General features: G+C 42.1%; 1 long non-coding RNA gene across 1 annotated transcript in view; it reads right to left on the bottom strand.

The window, feature by feature from the left end:
- LOC122557742 overlaps positions 1-22450 on the bottom strand; it is a 31968-nt gene that overhangs the window by 8752 nt on the left and 766 nt on the right. The window contains exon 2 of the long non-coding RNA XR_006313926.1: positions 21368-21472. This is a non-coding gene — a long non-coding RNA (uncharacterized LOC122557742). The remainder of the gene's footprint in view (positions 1-21367; positions 21473-22450) is intronic.

Here is a 22450-nt window from a genome sequence, read left to right as displayed (position 1 = left end):
ATATTCTGGGAACCTGGGTTGGATTCCCACTGTGGCAGATGATGGAGTTTGAATTCAATTAAAATCTCAAATTAAGAGTCTGATGATGACCATAAATCCATTGCTGAGTGTTGGAAAAACCCATCTGATTCACTAATGTCATTTAGAGAGGGAAACTGCCAAACTTACTGGTCTGGTCTATATGTGACTTCAGATCCACAGCAAGGTGGTTGACTCCTAATTGTGCTCAGGGCAATTAGGGTTGGGTAATGAATGCTGGCCTAACCAGTGACACCCTCATTCCATGAATAAATTAAAACAAAGTGTGGTCTGACCAGAGCCTAACCCAGCTATTGCATTCTAGCCCTCTTGAAATGAATGCCTACATGGTATTTGCCTGCCTAACTTGAAAGTTAACCTTAAGAGAACCCAGAACTAGGATTCCCAAGTGTCTTTGTGCTTCAGATTTCCAAAGCCTTTCCTGTTTAGAAAATAGTTTAAACTTCTATTCTTCCCATCAAAGTGCAAAATCTCATACTTTTCCATATTGCATTCCATCTGCCACTTCTTTGTCCACTCTCCTAGATGGTCCAAGTCCTTCCGTGGTGGGAATATTACTTGCCACTTGCCAGTCCAAGCCTGGATATTATTCATATCTTGTTGTATTTAATATGAGGAGTCGTCTGAGAAAGTGATTGAACGTAAATGCTCACAGGTCTCCAGATGATCTGCATTTTTTTATTTGTTCATGGGATATAGGCATCACTGTCTGGGCCAGCGTTATTACTGGTTAAGTGTCAGCCATACAGCAGTGGGTCTGGAGTCACATGCAGGGCACACTAGGTTAGGACGGCAGATTTCTCAAGTGCTAGGCTGGTGAAATCACTACTATGTCACTGTCCCCCTAAAGTGGGAGTTACTGGCTAAGCCAGCATTTACTGCCCATCAATAATTGCCCAGACATTAGTTAAGAGTCTGGAGTTACATGTAGGCCAGACATGGATGGCACATTTCGTTCTCTAAACAGCATTTGTCAACTAATTGTGTTTTATAAAAATAATTGGCATTTCTAAAAACTGCAGCTTTTTTATAAAGTGAACTCACATTTGACCATTTACCAAGGATGGGGCTTGAACCCCATATCCCTTGGGCATTAGCGTGAAGTTTAATGTTTTATCGCATTCAGTGACACTACTCCACTGCCTCCCCCAGCACTGCAGAGGCCCTTAAAAGAAGTGCTTGCACAGAAAGTAGATGCCTTGGTTCCAGTTGGTTTTTGTGTTCTTAACCTACCCTTTGTGAAGGCACTTCAGGACCAAATACTATCTCCAATACATATATGAAAATCCAGACTTGAACAAGTTAAATACGAGTGTGACTAAAGTTATAATTTTGTGACCATATGGTAACATTTGAGCCGCTTTTGTTTCTCATTTCTTTATTTGGTTTCGTTTTCTGTCAGAACTTTGCTATTTACCATACATTTGGATCCCACATTTTTACAAGCTCTACATGTTTATTTATTGACATCAGATTTTCTGATAACGTGCTTCAGTTGAGTACAGTACAGAACTTCCTGTGGTTGTGTGCAGGAAACGTGCACATAGGTCTGTGCAGGCATGAAGCCTGTCTACTCACATTGAAACATTTTCACTAATCAAATGACTAACCATATGGTACAGCATCTGCCACTGTGTTTCTGATCACCCAAGAGCTCAAACTCGACAAAGGTGCACCAATAGCCTGGCACATTTTGTGCTCACAACATGCAATGGGGGAATTATCTAGTGACGCTTTATCTAATTGTAACTAGTGCACTCCGAGTGCATATTGAGCCATGCACTGGGAGTACGCTTTCTGTGCAGCAACAGAAATGTGCTTAAGCACCTGCCATAAATGGCACCTGCACATACTGTTGTTGGCAAAGATAGAAACTGAGCATTCTCTGCCTTGTTTGGTGAGGCACAAATGTAGGCAATGATGTGGCAGAGGGTAAAGGTAGGCAGGGCAACCAACGTCAAGTGGTAAAAGTTTAAATTCAACAAAAGAGAACTAGACTAAAACCTCCAATCTAAGATTACAATAGCAAGGAATCAGAAACAGTATATTAAGTCCTGATCTTATCACTGCTTCACACTATCAGTTGCAATAGTTTTAAACTTATTGCTGGTTGTGATGGAGATACAATACCCTGGCTCAGAGGGAAGGTGGAAGGTGTTGGGCAGCAAGGACAAATTGCTACAATTCTTCATGCCAGAATGAACTGTAAGCCTTCTGGGTCTGCAAAGAAGCCACATCAGAAAACCTGTTGCAAGCGTCAGTCCAGATGTGGAGTTTGAGATTATAATGGTGATCTTCATAGAGTCCCTACAGTGTGGAAACAGTCGATTTGGCCCAGCAAATCCACACTGACCCCTGAAGAGTATCCCACTCAGACCCATTCCCCTACCGTATTACTCTACGTTTCCCCTGACTAATGCAACTAGCTTACACATCCCTGAACACTATGGGCAATTTAGCACAGCCAAGCTACCTAACCCACATATCTTTGGACGGTGGGAGGAAACCAGAGCACCTGGAGGAAACCCATGCAGACACAGACAGAATGTGCAAACTCTGCACAGTCGCCCAAGGCTGGAATTGAATTCGGGTCCCTGCTGCTGTGAGGCAGTATTGCTAACCACTGAGCCATCATGCCAATATCCTCCTCTCTGCTCAATGTTGGCTGCAGACTGTTGCTAGAGGCAACCTTCAAATCCAGATAGAAGTGAAGGCCAATGAGGCAGATACCTAATGCTGGATAACTGAGTGAGGAGGAAAAGTTTAGAAAACATAGCAGTGGAATCTCCTGAGCTCGGGCCAGTCCCTATTGAAGGGTTTTCCCTGTGGTACTGAGATTTCTTGAGCTTGGCCTGTGTGGAAAGAGCTGTAATGAGGCAGGCATTTTTTGGATGGGGGAGGGGAGTAGAGTGAAGAAGCATTGTGACATTCCTACCTTCTGCCTCAGTTTCTGCATAACATTGGCTTGTTACTGCAAAGATGAGCCATCCATGACTCAAATACTGTGGCCTTTTCTTTGCTAACTGAAGTGTCTGTGATGTATTTTCATTTGTAAAGGTCACAACTTCCTGCCTTTTATTTTTCTGGTACTAAGTTCCACTGTAGGAAGGGAAGGAGGGAGGGAGGCTGCTCCCAGACTACCAGGGCCACTTAAGACTGGAAGTCTCAGTGACAGTTGGGCTAGATGGGCAAGACATAAAACCTCTTCTCTGGATCCTCACATTTTTGAAGAACAATACAAGGGACCCTAACAGAGATAAAATACTGAGTAGAAGAGAAACAATGAGACTTTGATTTGATTTGTTATTATCCCATGTACCTGGGCTAGGTGTAAGGTTTTGTTTTGCATGCAGTACAGGCAGATCATACAAAGTGCATGTGGGTAACAGAACAGACCAAAGAATACAATGTTATGGCTGCAGAGAAGGCGCACAAAGCGTGAAATCAACATTAAATTTAAGATTTGAGAGGCCCATTCAGGAGTCTAATAACACTAAGGAAGAAGCTGTTCTTGAACCTGTTTGTACGTATGTTTAAGCTTTTGTGTCTTCTGCCTGACAGAAGAGGTTGGACGAGACTATAACTGGGGGTGAAGGTGGAGTTTGGCTGTTTCTGTCAGGTGTTTTCAGGAGGGTTTCCTTACTCAGTGTGTAGACAGGCCGATGAGGGGAGAGGCCGTTTTGGATTTGGTGCTCGGCAAAGAGCCAGGACAGGTGTCAGATCTTGTGGTGGGAGAACACTTTGGTGACAGTGACCATAACTGCCTCACATTTACCATAGCCTTGGAGAGGGAAAGGAGCAGTTACCAAGAGAAGATATTTAATTGGGGAATAGGAAATTATGACATTATCAGACAGGAGTTGGGAAGTACAGATTGGGAATAATTGTTCCACAGAGAGCACACAACAGACATGCAGAGACTGTTTAAGAGGCAGTTGTTGCAAGTGATGCATAAATTTATTCCTCTGAGACAGGCAAGAAGGGGTAAGATTAAGGAACCTTGGATGGCGAGAACAGAGGAGCTTCTTGTGAAAAGAAAGAAGGCAGCTTACATAAGGTGGAGGAAACAAAGGTCTAGCACAGCTTTAAAGGATTACAGGCTTGCTAGAAAGGAGCTCAAAAATGGACTGAGGAGAGCCAAGAGGGGGCATGAGAAAGGCTTGGCAGGAAGGATTAGGGAGAACTCAAAGGCATTTTACTCATACATGAGGAATAAGATGATGATCAGGGAGAAGGTTGGGCTGATCAGGAATAGCGTAGGGAGCTTGTGCGTGGAGTCTGAGCAGATAGGGGAAACCCTATATGGGTTTGTTCGCTTCAGTTTTCACTAAGGAAAGGGACCTTGTTGTGAATGAGAACTTTGAGGAGTGGGGAAACAGACTTGAACAGAGCGAGACTGAGGATGTTGATGCGCAGTGATCAGGGAGAAGGTTGGGCTGATCAGGGATAGCGTAGGGAGCTTGTGCGTGGAGTCTGAGCAGATAGGGGAAACCCTATATGGGTTTGTTTGCTTCAGTTTTCACTAAGGAAAGGGACCTTGTTGTGAATGAGAACTTTGAGGAGTGGGGAAACAGACTTGAACAGAGCGAGACTGAGGATGTTGATGCGCAGGAAACTTTGGCAAACATTAAGATTGATAAGTCTGTAGGGCCAGACCAGATTTATCCTAGGTTGCTCTGGGAAGTGAGAAAGGAGGTTGCTAAGCTGTTGGCAAAGATCCTTGCTTCCCCACTCTCCACAGGGGTCATACTGGAGGATTGGAGGGAAGTGAATGCTGTTCTTCTTTTCAAGAAGGGGAATAGGGAAATCGCTGGCAATTACAAATCAGTCAGTCTTACGTCTGTGGTCAGCAAGGTTTTGGAAAGAATTCTGAGGGATAGGATTTATGAATATTTGGAAAAGCATAGCGTGATTAAATGCAGTCAGCATGGCTTTATGAGGGACAGGTCATGCCTCACAAATCTCATTCAGTTCTTTAAGGAGGTGATAAGACAGATTGATGAAAGTTAAACAGTGGATGTGGTGTACATGGACTTCAGCAAGGCATTTGATAAGGTTCCCCACAGTAGGCTCATTCATAAAGTCAGGAGTCAAAAGAGAAAATGCTGGAAAATCTCAGCAGGTCTGGCAGCATTTGTAAGGAGAGAAAAGAGCTTTGACAAAGGGTCAGTTAGACTCAAAATGTCAGCTCTTTTCTCTCCTTACAGATGCTGCCAGATCTGCTGAGATTTTCCAGCATTTTCTCTCTTGGTTTCAGATTCCAGCATCTGCAGTAATTTGCTTTTATAAAGTCAGGAGGTATGGGATACAAGGAGATTTGGCTCTCTGGATTCAGAATTGGTTGGCTGACAGAAGGCAGAGAGTGGTTGTAGATTGAAAGCGTTCTGCCTGGAGGTCAGTGGTGAGTGGTATCCCACAGGGCTCTGTTCTTGGGCCTCTGCTCTTTGTAGATTTTATAATGTACTTGGCTGAAGAGGTAGGGGGGCACCTGACAACCACCTGATGAAGGAGCAGCTCTCCGAAACTAGTGCTTCCAAATAAACCTGTTGGACTATAACCTGGTTTTGTGTGATTTTTAAGGTTGGGGGGTGGGTTAGTAAGTTTGCCGATGACACAAAGGTTGGAGGTGCCATTGATAGTATCGAGGGCTGTTGCAGGCTGCAGCGCAACATTGACAGGATGCAGAGTTGGGCTGAGAAATGGTAGATGGAGTTCAACCTGGATAAATGCGAAGTGATGCATTTTGAAAGGTCAAACTTGAATGCTGAATATAGGATTAAAGACAGGATTCTTGGCAGTATGGAGGAACAGCGGGATCTTGGTGTTCAAGTGCATAGATCCCTCAAAGTTGCCACCCAAGTGGATAGGGTTGTTAAAAATGCATATGATGTTTTGGCTTTTATTAACAGAGGAATCGAGTTTAAGAGCCGCAAGGTTTTGCCGAAGCTCTACAAAACCCTGGTGAGACCACACTTGGGGTATTGTGTCCGGTTCTGGTCGCCCTATTATAGGAAAGATGCGGAGACTTTGGAGAGGGTGCAAAGGGCGTTTACCAGGAAGCTGCCTGGACTGGAGGGTTTGCCTTACGAGGAGAGGTTGACTGAGCTCAGACTTTTCTCGCTGGAGAGACCTGATTGAGGTGGACAAGGTAATGAGAGGCATGGATAGAGTCGATAACCAGAGACTTTTCCCCAGGGCAAGATTGACTGCCATGAGAGGTCATAGCTTTAAGGAGATAGGAGGAAGGTATAGAGGAGATGTCAGAGGTAGGCTCTTTACACACAGAGTTGTGAGCACATGGAATACGTTGCCAGCAGTAGTGGTGGAAACAGAGCCATTAGGGACATTTAAGCGACTGCTGGACATGCACATGGTCAGCAGTGAATTGAGGGGAGCGTAGGATAGGTTATTTATTTTAGATTAGGATTAATTCTTGCTCAACATAGTGGGCCGAAGGGCCTGTACTGTGCTGTACTTTTCTATGTTCTATGTTCTATTATCAAAACACAGGATGAGGAAACATGGGTGCCAATGTATTATAAAACGAAGTTTAGGATTTATATTGGGGAGCGCTAGTTCAGGCAAAATGGTTAATATGCAGGAGTGGTCTCTTGATGAGCCAGTAAAAGAAATACTCTGGAACGTTCTACAGAAGAATATGCTAAGTAAGTGAATACACTCACTTACCTATAGCTATTTTCGCTTTGTTTATGGGCCAGTCTTTTAAGAAGCCTTGAAATTTTAAGACATTTTAGCATATAAAACACATAGGTAGATTTACAATAAAACTTTGTGCCATCTGATGCCAAACCTTAAAACACAATTATGCTGATATGTTAACAAAAACAGGAACTCCTGGAGAAACTCAAGAGGTCTGGCAGCTAATATGGAGAGAACACAGTTAACTTTTCAGGTCCAGTGACTCTTTTTTCAGAACTGATGAGTTGAGATGTTCTTTGTTTTATACATGATTGACATCTTCAGTGATAACCTTTAAAGTGCACAGCATAACTTGAACTACTGCAATTAATAAATTAAATAGTAGATCAATGTTTTAATCTAAGTGCAAAAACTATATGAAATTAGAAAATGTAGGTGTCACAGCACAGGAACAGGTGCAATCTTTCAAAATATTAATGTGATTCTTGCTCAGTGAAAATATGGTTTTAAGGCTTATATTTAACTTTTTTAGAGAAATAGTTACTCAGAAACATGTCTTGATCAATGATCTAATGGATTGCAATGTTGAAATACACTTTCACAAGGAGGTCTTGCATGCCAAAATGCTTAAGTAGTATTTGGTTTGTGTTACAAGTACAGTCACAAGTAATTTTTTCCAAATAACAAACTAGTGAGGGAATAAAAACGTATAAATACAGGAAATGTTGTACATAAATATTACACTAATGTAAAATGAATCAACATACCATTGCAAGCTTTATGTGGTACTGAACAATACATCATGGACCTTTTCGCTCATACTCACTACATTTACAGGACAACACATGCATAACTAGTTTTGTTGCTAGGTGGCAAATAATCTTTGGGTGAACTTCCCCCATATACTATCATCATCCCTCAGTACTCTCTTGCCTGTGTGTCCAAACTTTACATTACTGAATGTATGAGATAAGAAAAAAGTGCTATGGATTTACAGGACAATGCAAAATAATAAAAGCCCCTTTCATGAAAGTCTGGTGGCGCAGTGGTAGCATCCCCACCTCTGGGCCAGAAGCTGCAGATTCAAGATTCCATCAGGACTTACAGGAAGGAATATCTCTACATATAAGTAATCAATCTGGTCAGAGATGTTATTACACACCCCTGCAGCAGACAAGATTTGAAACTTGTTTTTCCGAGCTTAGAGGACATTACAACTGCACCATGAGCACCCTCGGAAGGAGGGTCTATGATATGGTCCAACAGGCTTACATTTAGCCCATGAATCCTCTACCATATCAGCCCACAGCGGAGGGTGTGTGTGTGTGAGAGAGAGAGAGAAAGAGAGGGACATTCCAATCCAGTTTCAACCATCATGTGAGTTATTTTCACCCCTGAATGGTGGGGTTGGACACAAAGTAAAAGCAATAGAAGTTTCAAGCATGATCACAAGCTGTCTCCAACACATCCAATCCTGGGATTAACCGAGCTAAATTAAGTCTGGTGAGCCAAATGTTCTGCTCTTGCAATTAGTTAATGGGCTCTGGGCATCCCCAGGGAGGGTACTATTTGTGGGCCATCCCAAATTGTCCTCAAGTGAGTGATACTGGTTCCCTCTTTGAACATCATTGTCCATGTGGTGTGGGGCAGTGGCAGGGGGCACTAGGAAAATATATAAGGAAGACCATATACTCCTGCTGTGCTGTGGTCACAAATTGCACAACAGGAAACAACAATGCATGGGAGTATTACAAAAGGGAAACTTGCACAAGGCAGGGATTCACAAGAGAGGAGTCATACAAGAGAGACAGGTACATGAGAAGTATACACTGGAGAAGGGCCCATAAGAGAGAAGTGCGGATAACAGGGAAAACACTAGCAACATGTGCACAAAAGAAACTGCACATAGAGGTGCACAAGCAAAAGGGAGATGCACAAGGCAGAGGGAGGTGAATTAGAGAAAGGAATACTAGAGAGTGGTGCACTATAGAGAGAGGTGCACTAGACAGAGGTGCACAAGACTGAGGTACATAAAAAAACGAGAGAAACAATGAGTGATTTTGTGTGTATGCAACCAACTGAAGAGCTTTCCCTCCATTCCCATTTGTCCCTTTAGTGCTAAGAATCATACCTAACTCTTTCTTGAAAACACTCAGTATTTTGGCCTCAATCATTTTCTGCGGCAGAAAATTCCACAGCCTCACCACTCTCTGGTTGAAGAAACTTTTGCTATAAAGAATGAAAATTTTAACTGTGGAAAATTGAGTAATTTACCAATTTACAATACCATGGTTAAAATCCAATTGTAATAATCACACTTAGCAGAAGTGGTACAAAGAACCCTCTTTGGAGACTGGTTGCTCATGTCTGTACCTGACTGTGGAGATGCTTTTGGCTTTAGATCTCTGAAGTTTGGAGCTTTGGTTGACAAAAACCCACACAACGACAGACTCAGACATTGGAAGATGAGGCATCTCATTCCTGAAGAAGGGCTTATGCTCGAAACGTCGATTCTCCTGGTCCCTGGATGCTGCCTGACCTGCTGTGCTTTTCCAGCAACACATTTTCAGCATCTCAGAATTGGCAAGGGGACACTGGGAGTGGGATGGGACATGTATCCTGTGAGAAGAAGAATCTTCTTTCACCATGGACAAGTATCAAATTAGTTATAAACTAGCATGGTGCAGATCAATGAGACATTGTAAGGCCATGGATGAAATGGCTGGCTTCCTGCTTAAGACAGAAGACTTCTCCTGAGCTGTTGTGATGAATTCATTTCCTTGAAGTTTCATAAAGGTTCTCCTGGTGGGCATATGTCCTTACCCACGCCAATTAGAGTCATAGAGATGTACAGCATGGAAACAGACCCATTGGTCCAACTCGTCCATGCTGACCAGATAGCCCAACCCAATCTAGTTGTACCTTCCAGCGCCCGGCCCCTATCCCTCCAAACCCTTCCTATTCATACACCCATCCAGACACCTTTTAAATGCTGTAATCGTACCAGCCTCCACCACTTAGTCTCGCAGCTCATTCCATACATGTACCATCCTCTGAGTGAAAAGTTGCCCCTCAGGTCTCTTTTATATCTTTCCCCTCTCACCCTAAACCTATGCCCTCTAGTTCTGGACTCCCCCACCCCAGGGAAGAGACTTTGTCTATTTATCCTATCCATGCCCTTCGCAATTTTATAAACCTCTATAAGGTCAGCTCTCTTGGATTCCTCTATTCTCTCAGCTAATACTTTTGGCATGCCTGTTAATACCTCCAAAGACTGATGGTGCATTTCTACATTCTGTTTCTTAATGGGGATCCTGGATTTATTATCAGTGTCCAGCTGAGTACTGCTGGAGCAGGATGCACCGGTGATGTCGACTCTTCACTGCTGCTCATGTAACATGCGCGCACTTGTGACTTGTGAATCAACATGTGGAACCCTAATCCTAACTTACTTCTTATGATAGTCTAAGCTCAGGAGAAATAACATACTCTGGTGAATCATCGTCAGGCATGTCTGGAGATTTTTGATGCAAATAGAAGGCCTTCTCCTGAGTAAGTGCCAACTCAACAGCATTCCTGGGTACCTAAGGCTCGGTGAGTAAGGAAATAGATTCAGTGTGCTTGTGTTTAGAGATTTTTCTAATTCTGTCACTATTCAATTGTGAGTTCCTAATGACTCCTTCCCCAATTCACAGGGCCATAGTTGTCTCATGTATCTCCATGTCTTCTTCCTCTGCATCTGTTCACTATATAATTGGGGATGAACCACCTCCAGTTCTCTCCAACTCCCTCACATTTTACGCTCTCTTCTAAAATTGGCAGAAGAAGACCTATGAGTTTTCATCCATTTAAGACAGTGCATTCCATGATGATGAGTAGCCAACAGATACAAGGGCAGTTGAGGAAGTGTGTTAAGAGACGGATGCTGATGAAACTTAGGTGGGTGATGAAATGGAAAACACTTGGGAAAACAGAGTAAAGTTGGGGGCTAGTGTTACCACTGAGTGCCGACGGATCAGCAAATGTATGACTATTCATGACCTGGGCAGATTGTGAAACCAATTCCTGGATTTCAAAGAGTACAAAGCATCATCTTCCAGTTGCTATCCTCCTCAGCCATGTCTTCTTGGAGCAGGTTTTTTTTCCTTCTAACGCTAGGGAAAATCATGACTCTCTTGCTCCAACTGCACCCAGCAATAATTCAAGAGAAGAATCCTTGAAGTTGGATGCTGAGTCTTTATGAATCCATGATGAAAATCTCTTGGCTCTTTCTCAACTAATTTTTGCTATGATCCCGTAAATACTTCAAATTGCATCATGCGTGTGTGTGCATTGCACCCATTGTGCAGCTTGGAGGCTCAGAATCCAAAAGAAACATTTAATGATTCAATCAAGTCCCAGTGAGACACTCAAGGTTGTTCAAACAATTCACATTAACAAATCTCCCCCACTGCAAATAATCCACTTTCCATTAACACCATCCTGGTGTGATTGTGTTTGATGCTTTAAGACAAGACATTAAGTGAAAATTGTATATTATTAATATGAAAATGTCAAACTTGAAGATAAGTAATTTTGATCCTTGTCTGTTTAAATTTGTTTTGCATTGTCCTCATAAGTTTTCTTCTGGCTTGTATGCCAAGTCTGGATTTATGCCAAAACAGGATTAATCTAAAACTGTGCAACTCCTTTCCGAATTCTCGCAGATTCACAGTAAGTTAGCCAGTGGTGGAACAAACAAGAATATTTCAAAGGACAGCAGAAGGCGGCCATTTGGCCCACTCTGCCCATGCTGGTCAACACAGTACGGATGACATTAACTCCTTTTTCCAGTTTTCAGCCCATAGCTTTGGAGGCGTCGGCAACACAAGTAAATTTTAAATACTGCTTAAATGTTACGTAAATTTCAGATTGGTCCTAATTTGTGGTCAATAATGTTGAAAGTTCAGCAGGCTAAAGACTATCCTTCAAACTATGTAAACTGATCTCCATCTTATCCCTGCCGATAGCTATACTGCAACTCAAAGTTTGTGAGAAGATTTGTAACTCGGGTGCTCGTTGTTGTGGTTCTGTTCACCGAGCTGGGAATTTGTGTTGCAGACGTTTCGTCCCCTGTCTAGGTGACATCCTCAGTGCTTGGGAGTCTCCTGTGAAGCGCTTCTGTGATGTTTCCTCCGGCATTTATAGTGGTTTAAATATGCCGCTTCCGGTTGTCAGTTCCAGCTGTCCGTTGCAGTGGTCGGTATATTGGGTCCAGGTCGATGTGCTTATTGATTGAATCTGTGAATGAATGCCATGCCTCTAGGAATTCCCTGGCTGTTCTCTGTTTGGCTTGTCCTATAATAGTAGTGTTGTCCCAGTCGAATCCATGTTGCTTGTCATCTGCGTGTGTGGCTACTAAGGATAGCTGGTCGTGTCGTTTCGTGGCTAGTTGGTGTTCATGGATGCGGATCGTTAGCTGTCTTCCTGTTTGTCCTATGTAGTGTATTGTGTAGTCCTTGCATGGGATTTTGTACACTACATTGGTTTTGCTCATGCTGGGTATTGGGTCCTTCGTCCTGGTGAGTTGTTGTCTGAGAGTGGCTATTGGTTTGTGTGCTGTTATGAGTCCTAGTGGTTGCAGTAATCTGGCCAACTAGCCATTTTCTTGTACTGTTACTCTTCATTGGTGAAGATAGTGCCACATTGCTGTAAGTTAGGGAAGTCTAAGACCTTGATTCAGAGTCACTACATAGCATCCAACCTATGACTCGTACTTTTCACTTTTCTCTCTTTCTTCCCTCCTTTCATTTATCTTGCTCTTACCTTTCACTTTCACTCTTCCTTTCTATCCTCCCTCTCTTTTCATTTTCTCTCTCTCTCCATTCTATTCTATCTCTCTACTGCTCTTTTTTCTTATCAACTCCTTTTCTTCCCTCTCCTCTTTGCTTTCCACCTTACTGTATCTTTTTCACTTCTCCCATCTGTTGTGTCTTCCAGCTACTGTGTGGAATCCTGTAATAATGTGGCCAGGTGAGAAGGTATTTCTGGAAAATTCTATAAAAGTGGGGGAAATCTCTGGAAAAATCAGATGATGCAAATTGAGGGTATCCTGAAAAAGAACTGGGTCAGTAAATGAGCAAGGGATTGCTGGAAAAATCTGATTCACTGGGAGATTCCCTGGGGAAACATTTTGGTGACTGGCAGGTGTGTAATTCAAGTTCAATCAAAATTTCAAGATTGTAAGGAAAAGGAACTGGTTACAGCTCGTCAATCAGAGAAAGAACCCAATATCCCCAATTGCTGTTTCCTGCCCATGAGTTTATTCTTTATCCAAGTCAATATACCACTTCCAACACTGTGGGCTGTTATCTTATGACTTGGCCTTTTGTGGTATGTTGTCAAACACCACCTGTAAGTAAATACAACACATTTACTGGTTCCCATTTTATTTACTCTGGTTGAGACTGCTGAAAATACTGTAATAAATTAGTCAACACAATATCCCTTTCATGAAGCCACGCTGACCCTGCCCATAGTTATCTGCTTGTGCCTCCCTCCCTTCTTGATTATGGGTGTCGCATTTGTAGTTTCCCTGTCCTCTGGTACTTCTCCAAATTCCAACGATTTTTGGAAAATAAAATCCGATATATCCATTATCTCTGCAGCTACATCTTTTAGGATTCTAGAATGCAAGCCATCTGGGACAAAAGACTTATTGGACTTTAGACCCATTAGTTTATCTAATATTACTTCTATAGTGATAGTGATGGCACTTAATTCCTCCCGCATGTTCTTTAGTAATGGTTCTTTTGAAATATCTTCCACCATAAAGACTGATGCAAAGTATCTGTTTTACTCCTCTGTCATTTTCTCGTTTCCCATAACTATATCCCCAGATTGGTTTTATAAAGAGTGTTAGCCAGTGTCAGGGTTTGTGGGAATCATAGTTTGCAAGGGTCAGAGTTTGGGAGTCAGGGGTTCAGAGGCCCAGGTAATGTTCTGAGGTACCAAGTTCAAATCCCACCATGGCAGATGGTGGATTTTGAATTCAAATTTGGAATTAAGAGTCTAATGATACTGTGAAGCTATTGTCAATTATCTGAACAAAACCATTGGTTCACTAATTCCTTCAGGGAAGGAAACTGCTACCCTCACCTGGTATGGCCTACATGTGACTTCAGACCCATAGCAATGTGGTTGACTCTTAACTGTCCTGCCAGATGGGCAATAAAGGCTGGTCTCACCAGTGATGCCCTCATTCTGCGAATGAATGATAAAAAGAAAATAAATCCACCAAATTTTCCAATTTAAAGGACTTTGTTGGTGGATTCAGATTTGCCAATTGGAAAATTCAATTTCCCTCGGCCATTTCCAAGGAATCTGCTGCATTGGGGAGTTTACATGATCCTGACGCACAACTCCAGTCTACACTGCTCCATCGGCTCTCCAGACATTGGAATATCTGGGCCCATCATTATTTTGCCATTCCCTTCAAAGCAGTACTGCTAAGAGCAGGATGCACATGTACCTTAAAGGTTGGCACTTCTGACTCTTGGTGAAAGGTCCATATATTCTCTCATAGAAATGCTTGGAGTTCAAATTCAGATGTAGGTTGTTCCAGCCCTATCAATCCTTGCTGGTGTTTACCAAACAGGCCTAATCACTCTTATCTTCCCTGTTCCTGCATTCATTTCTCCTGCTTCCTTCATTCACCTATCGAACCCAAAATATTTATTGCGTTTATGTCTTGATCATTCAGCCTAGAAATTAATTCCACACTTCCTCTATGTTTCTCATGCTCCAAATGTAGTTGCATTTAATCTCTTACCTGAGGTCACTTATTCTGGATCCGTCAGTGACAGGTAATTCTTCTACAATGTGATGGTTGCGTTCTTGTGCAAGCCCATGTTATAGAAAAATCATGCTTTAGAAACAGCACTTAAAGTGTTGGCGGTGTAATTGTGTTACAGCCAACACATTTCAAAAGTTCATACTTCAGAAACGGTGTCTTCAATTCATCAATCACGTTAAAGCGAGTTCGCAATAATGAAATGTGCGTTATACCAGAACTACCTGTACTTGAAACAGTACATTATTTCAAACTTTGTACAAAGTCACTTTGTAATTTGTATTGCTCTATTAAGAAGCCCAGAAAAGTTCATGTGAATTTTCAAGCTTATATTTTTTCCATAGGACAATATTGCAGAAAATCAGCCTTGTACTCACTCAAAATTCTCCTTATAATAGGGAGCTCAACGTTAAGTTGTTTGAGGCTTTATATCGTTCTGTAAAATTTCAAATTAATGAGGCACGAATGCCTTGACATGTTAAGGTCCATTTCCATTCCTCTAATCTCTTGTTGATTTCTTTAACAAAGGATCCTGCACAGGACCAGATAAGACATGACATATCTATGGCCCACTAATGGGCTATTCCTGAGGACTGTACACATTGCTGACCTCCTTATCTTTGGTAAGGAATGTTCCTTTTAAATAAATCTTCATGTTTGTTTTGACTTCCCAGCATTGCAGTTAATGATCAACTCTATTTTTCTGGTTACCTTTAAACTGAAACTTTCATTTGAGAACATTGTTCATAGTCTAGGACTCTATGACAACTTAATTTTTTTTAACCAAATACAAAGAATTTTCATGATTCACCAGTAGTTGGAATAAACAAAGAATGCTTTTTGTCTGCTTGGATGACCAGAATTGTGCTAACCTTTCTAAGTATTGAATCACTTATTATTAGTGCATTTCTAGCCATGTTTTGAATATTCCTCCATACACCCTCCTCAAGTCACCCTTTGATTTTTTAATATCATTGATATGTATTTGTTGGTCTTGCCCAGTGACCTCCTCACAGGAAGCTAAAAGCTAATCCTTTGGACAGTAACTAATTCCTCTGGCCACTCCTGTTCTAATCATTCCTTTCTGTCTCTCCTTATTATTTGGCTAGTCACTAGTTAACCTCTTCATTATAATTAAACAAGAACTACGGATGCTGGAGGTCTGTAACAAACAAGAACAGCAATTGCTGGAGAAACTCAACAGGCCTGGCTACATCTGTGGAGAGAGAAACAGAGTTAACATATCAAGTACAATGGTAACTTTGATTTCTCCCCACAGATGCTGAGTTTCTCCAGCAATTTTCCACAATTCTTCGAGTCATAGAGTCATAGAGATGTACAGCACAGAAATAGACCCGTCGATCCAACATGTTCATGCCGACCAGATACCCTACACTAATCCAGTCCAATTTGCCAGCACTTGGCCCATATCCCTCTAAATCCTTCCTATTCATGTAATCATCCAAATGCCTTTTGAATGTTGTAATTGTACAAGCCTTCACCACTTCCTCTGGCACCTCATTCCATACATGCACCACCCTCTGCGTGAAAAAGTTGCCACTTAGGTCTCTTTTAAATTTCTCCCCTCTCACCTTAAATCTATGCCCTCTAGGTATGGACTCCTCCACCCCAGGGAAAGGACCTTGTCTATTAGCTCTATCCATGTCCCTAATCATTTTATAAACCTCTATCAGGTCACACCTCATCTTCAATGCTTCAGGGAAAACAGCCCCAACCTCTCCCTATAGCTCAAACTTTCCAACCCTGGCAACAACCTTGTAAATCTTAATCCCCTTACCAAGAACCGAACTATCTCTGTCTTAGATACAATGACACGGCCTCCACAGCCTTCTACAACAATGATTAACTACTGTCTAGCTGAAGAAACTCCCCCTCATCTCAGTTCTAAAGGGTTGTCCGTTCACTCTGAGACTGTGTCCTCAGGTCCTCATCTCTCATACTAAAGGAAACACTCACTCTTATTCAAGCCTCTCCTTAAAGGAGGTGGAATGTAAATATTGGATGCATTGGTTGTCATCTTTCTAACTTCTTTGGAATTTGGAACAGTCCTGGCAGATTGAAAGGTGGCAAATGTAACCCCACTATTTTAGAAAAGGAGAGAGGAACAAACCAGGAATTACAGATCAGTTAGCCTGATAGCAGTTATCAGAAAATTGCTGGAGACTATTAGAAATAGTGTGAGGATGTGATAACAGACACTTAGAAACTAGTGCGATTGCACACAGTCGGCATGGATTTGTGAAAGGGAGATCATGTTTGACAAACTTGCTGGAGTTTTTTGAGGATGTAATGAGTAGAACTGTTGAGGGGAAACAAATAGATGTGATATACTTGGAGTTTCAATGAAGTTCTGTCTCATATTTCTAAACTCCATCGAGTATAGACCCCGAGTCTGCAATTGCTACTCACATGACAAGTTAATCTATCCATATTTGCCCACTCATTCAACTTGTTTAACTCATCCTGAAGCCTCATTACAACCTCCTCATCACTCACAAACCAACCTAGTTTTGTGTTGTTAGCAAAACTGGAAAACTACATTTGACTCTCTTATCAAAATAATTGAGATATGTTGTGAAAAGCTAGGACCTGAATACTGATCATGTTGGTACTCCGATCACCAATGTCTTCCACTCTGCAAACAACCCATTATTCCTACATTCTGTTTCCTGTCTGCTAATCAGTTCTCAATCCGTGCCAGAATATTACCACCAATCCCATGTACTTTGATTTTGCACAATAACCTTTAATGTAGAACAAATCAAAAGATCTCTGAAAATCCAAATATACCATATCTAATTGTTTTGCTTCAACAATTCTATTTGTTACATCCTCAAAAAACTCCAGTACATTTGTCAGACATGATCTCCCTTTCATAAATCCATGTTGACTGTGTGCAATCTCACTATTTTTATGTGTGTGTCGTCACATCCTCTCATAATTTCTAATAGTCTTCAACATTTTTCTGATAACTGCTATCAGGCTAACTGGTCTGTAATTTCTGGTTTGTCCCTCTCTCCTTTTCTAAAATAGTGGAGTTACATTTGCCACTCTTCAATCTGCCAGGACTATTCCAGATTCCATAGAAGTTTGAAAGATGGCATCCACTATTTCGATGCCACTTCCAGTAATACCCTGGCATATAGATTATCAGACCGTGGAAGGATATCAGCTTTCAGGCCCATTAATTTCTCCGTCAATTTTTAAGAAATAATTCCTTGAATTTCTCTTTCACAATAGACCCTTGTTTCCCTAGCATTTCTATGAAATTACTTGTGCCTTCTTCAGCAAAGACAGCACTAATGCAATTGTTGACTTGCTCTGCCATTTCATTGTTCTCCATTATCAGTATTCCTGTATCAGACTGTAAGGGGCCAACATTTGTCTGCGTTATTCTATTTTTTAATATACTGAATTGGCAATTAGTATTAGCTTTGCCAGTGATGCTCTCATCCGGTGAATGAACAAATAAAACAATCTAATTAATATCCAGCCAGTGACTTACCGACAGTTAAATGCCCCCTAGCTTGCAGTAAGTTAAATTTAAATCAAGACTTAAATGCAGATCAGTGAAAAGCACAATTCCTGCACTATTTGTTCTCAGATCACGTTTTTACATTTCAAAGGTAAATGATTTGTGATATCCCAGGTTTTATTGAGTCCCACATCCCGAAGTCCCACAGAAGCCCATTCTTAACACCCAGTCCTACCTCAATCCATTATCATTTCACACTCATAAAAAAGGAATTCAGCTGCTCCACATTCCTAAGGAGTCAATCATATTGTAATTCATTTTAAATGTGCAAATTTAAATGTGTACCAGCTTTGTTCAACATAAAAATGATTAAACTTTTATAAAACATTAGTGAGACTACTTCATGTTACAAGGAACTTCACTGACACAGAAAGAGACTGGAATATGTCCTAAAAGCAGAAGAGATTAGCAGGAGCACTGAGAAAGATTTTGAAAGAGTAAATACAGAGAAACTGCTTCTAGTAGAATAGAGTTGCTGACCAGACGACACCGTTTGAAGATGATTAACAAAAATAGCAGAGGCCAAATGAGGAAGCATTGTTTTAAACAGAAACTTTAGGCAATTTCTCCAGTTTCCTCATTTCCCCTCCCCCCCACCTTAACTCAGTTAAATCCCTCGAACTCAGCACCGCCTTCCTAACCTGCAATCTTCTTCCTGACCTCTCCGCCCCCACCCCACTCCGGCCTATCACCCTCACCTTGACCTCCCTCCACCTATCGCAATTCCAATGCCCCTCCCCCAAGTCCCTCCTCTCTACCTTTTATCTTAGCCTGCTGGACACACTTTCCTCATTCCTGAAGAAGGGCTTATGCCCGAAACGTTGATTCTCCTGTTCCTTGGATGCTGCCTGACCTGCTGCGCTTTTCCAGCAACACATTTTCAGCAATTTGGATTGCACTGTGTGAGAGAATAGTCAGACTCATAGAGGTCTATCACACAGAACAAAGGCCCATAGAATCTGTGATTGTCCAAAACTTTCAGAGATTTAATAGTAACTTTTAAAAGGAAGTTAGATAAATAAGGAGGAAAGAAAAAGTAAGGCTAGACCGTAATAGCAACCTTTAGGAATTGGCTAGTGCTATCTAAGAGCTGGCACAGATGTGGTGGGTTGAATGGCCTCTTTCTGTCCTAGATCATTTTCTTATTCTACGGCAGTACATTTATTCATTAAACCTTTGAGGAGCCTTTGAAAATATAGTGCTATCTTTCCAAAACAATGTATCTGTGAACATGTGGTAGTGATGTACATCATTGAGAAGGGATTTGGAGGGGGGGTGGGGTGGCAGAAGAAGTAACATAGAGGGTAGTACAAACAACAGACTTGTGAGGAAAGTATAGATCATGGAATAAACACAACAGTCTCAGCATGAATACAAAATTGACTTGAGGGACAGGAAACCGAGTCATGATTAGTGGGTATTTTTCAGGCTGGAAGAAGGCTCGTAGTGGAATTCCCCAAGGGTCTGGACAGTTGTTTTTCCTTATAAATGATCCATTGGTGTGCAAGGGACAATTTTAAAGCTTACGGATGACACAAAACTTGGCAAAATAGTAAACTGTGAGCAAAGTGTAGAATTTCAAAGGACATTGATAAGTTGATGGAGTGGGCAGTTAGGTGACGTGAAGTTCGATGTGGAGAAATGTGAGGTGATTCACTTGATTCAAACAAGATGGAGAGACAAAACAAGATATAGTATTGTACTAAGTAGTGTGCAGGTGCATGGCAATCTCAGTATATATGTAAATAATTCATTACAGGTGGTAGGACAGGTTGAGAGAACTATTAATAAAGTATAAAGTATTCTAGGTATCACTAACAGAGGCAAAGAACATAAGTGCAGGAAAGTTACCTTGAACTTATGTCGGACTAGTGACTGGGCCCAAAATGGATTCAAATAGGCCCAGTATGGACTCAAGTAGGCCCAACACGGATTTGAGTAGGTGGCATGGTCGCTCAATGGTTAGCACTGCTGCCTCACAGTGCCAGGGACCTGGTTCGATTCCAGCCTCGGGCGGCTGACTGTCTGTGTGGAGTTTGCACATTCTCCCCGTGTCTGTGTGGGTTTCCTCCGGGTGCTCCTCTTTGCTCCCACAGTCCAAAGGTGTGCAGATCAGGTGAATTGGTTATGCTAAAATGCCTATAGTGTTAGATGCATTAGTCAGAGGGAAATGGGTCTGGGTGGGTTACTTTTTGGAGGGTCGCTGTGGACTTGTTGGGCCGAAGGGCCTGTTTCCACACTGCAGGGAATCTAAAAGTCTAAAAGAGTAGGCTGAATATGGACTCAAGGAGGCCCAGCCTCAGCACAGATTTGAGTAGGTCCAATAAGAACTTGAGTAGGCTCTGAGTGGACTTGGCTAGGCCCAGTATACTCTGAGAAGACCCAGCACAGATTCAAGTAGGCCCAGTGTGGACTCACAGCTTCACTGTCAGAGAGGATTTGGGTTCCTAGTGGCTTCTGCAGCATTGAGGCAATCCTAGTGCTGACACATGGCTGCTGTGGAGGAGATGAGTTTGGATCTTTGGCCGCATCTGTGACCAGTGCAGATTCATAGTAGCGGTGGTGGTGAGTTTGGGCCCAGTACAAGGCCCTGTGGCAGCATTAGTGAGATAGGCCTAAAAAGGAGTCATGGTGGCATGGGAGTCGAATTTGGGCCAGTGTGGTACCTGGTTGCAGCTGCATTGATGAAGTCCAGCAAGGACTCATAGTGGTAAAGGCATTGGTGGAGGCGAGATGGTACCGAAGAGTGGTGACTTTCGCTCCAGTGGTGGCAGTACGGTGAAGGGACTCATATCTGGGCCACTTGTATGAGCACTTAACAAGGACTGTAAAGTAGAACACTTGTTCTTTAATTCTTTATTCCTTGCCATTATATTCTATGTTTTGGTTTCTTTTTCTGTGTTTTAAGATGGCACTGGACAGTAGTTGAAAAATGTGTTGCTGGAAAAGCGCAGCAGGTCAGGCAGCATCCAAGGAGCAGGAGAATCGATGCTTCGGGCATAAGCCCTTCTTCAGGAAATTTAATTGGCAATGGCTGGAAAATGGCATTGGAAGAGTTAAGCGGTTGCTTTTGACACGCCTTCTTTTGGTGTAGTAGATCTCTGTGACTATGACTAAATTAAAAATGCAAAGACAGTGCAGACATGATGGGCGAAATGTTCTCCTTCTGCACTGTAACAATTCTGTGATGCATTGGGTAAGTAGCAATCATGTTGGCAAAATGGAACATGATTTGATGAACTTAGAGGGATAAGGAGATACAAATGGAGAATGAAACTTACCGGGTAGCTCTTACAGTAGCCTGTACAGACACAATGGGTCAAATGGCCCCTTTCTGTGCTGCATGATTCTATGCTGCAGTGTATCCATCTGCATTCTTGATGATTCTGAAATGCAGAATACTTTGCTATCTCATCCGGAAAAAAAATAAACAGGAGCAACAAGAAATGGCGAATGTAATCAGCTGAGGTGATTTTTGTGCTGCATGGAAAAGTACAGGCATGGTTGTAATGCAGGCCCATGGTTGAGATGCAGACATCTGTTCTCACGGTTAATGGTTAAAAGCAGCCTCAGGGAAATTACAATCTCTGATGGGTGCGTTACTGCTTCTGTATCTAAAAGTCCGTGGGTTAGAACATAGGCTGAAAAACGTTTTAACAAGCCACAGTTAAACTTTCTGGAGCTGAGAAAACAATGATAGAGTTAAGCTACCAAATAATACAAGGGGACATTATAAATAATGTTAAACAACTCAGTATGTAACAGTGTTTATCTGTTTCTCTCATTTTACAACCATTTTCCATCAATATTAATTTTTGCACCTATCCAAATTTAATAATCGGTTCCATTAATGTGAGCAAGCTTAAAATGTATTTCCTTTAGCAGTTACGCAGATCAGTATCTTGTGAACATGTAAAATGAAACTTTAATGGGCGGTAAATAATCAAATTTCTAACACAAACAGGTTATCTTAAAGAAAGAAAGCACCGAGCAATTTTGTAGCCGTTAAGTTATTTTGTTTTAATCGTTGAAATCCTTGTCACAGAAAAAAAAACCAAATGTGCGCAGAAACATTGAGATAGATATAGTCCTATGGGTCAATCTGTGCAGGTCAAAACCGTCCTCGGGAGTGGGTGAGGGATTTCTCTCTCTCCGTTCACTGTGGCCAAGAGTCTGGACCCCCCCGGACTCGAGATCTCCAGCACCAGACCAATACCCCCGCCCCAGCTGCGGCCACCAGAACCACCTCCCGCCCCAGCGGGATCTCTGGCCACCAAGCGGATCTGAGGACCAGATCCCCCCAACCCAAGCGGATCTCTGAGCATCAGATCCCCCGCCCCAGCGGATCTCTGAGCACCAGATCC

The sequence above is a fragment of the Chiloscyllium plagiosum genome, chromosome 2, assembly GCF_004010195.1.
Source record: "Chiloscyllium plagiosum isolate BGI_BamShark_2017 chromosome 2, ASM401019v2, whole genome shotgun sequence".
NCBI classification, from domain to species: Eukaryota; Metazoa; Chordata; class Chondrichthyes; order Orectolobiformes; family Hemiscylliidae; genus Chiloscyllium; species Chiloscyllium plagiosum.
This window is presented reverse-complemented; position numbering and strand designations above follow the sequence as displayed.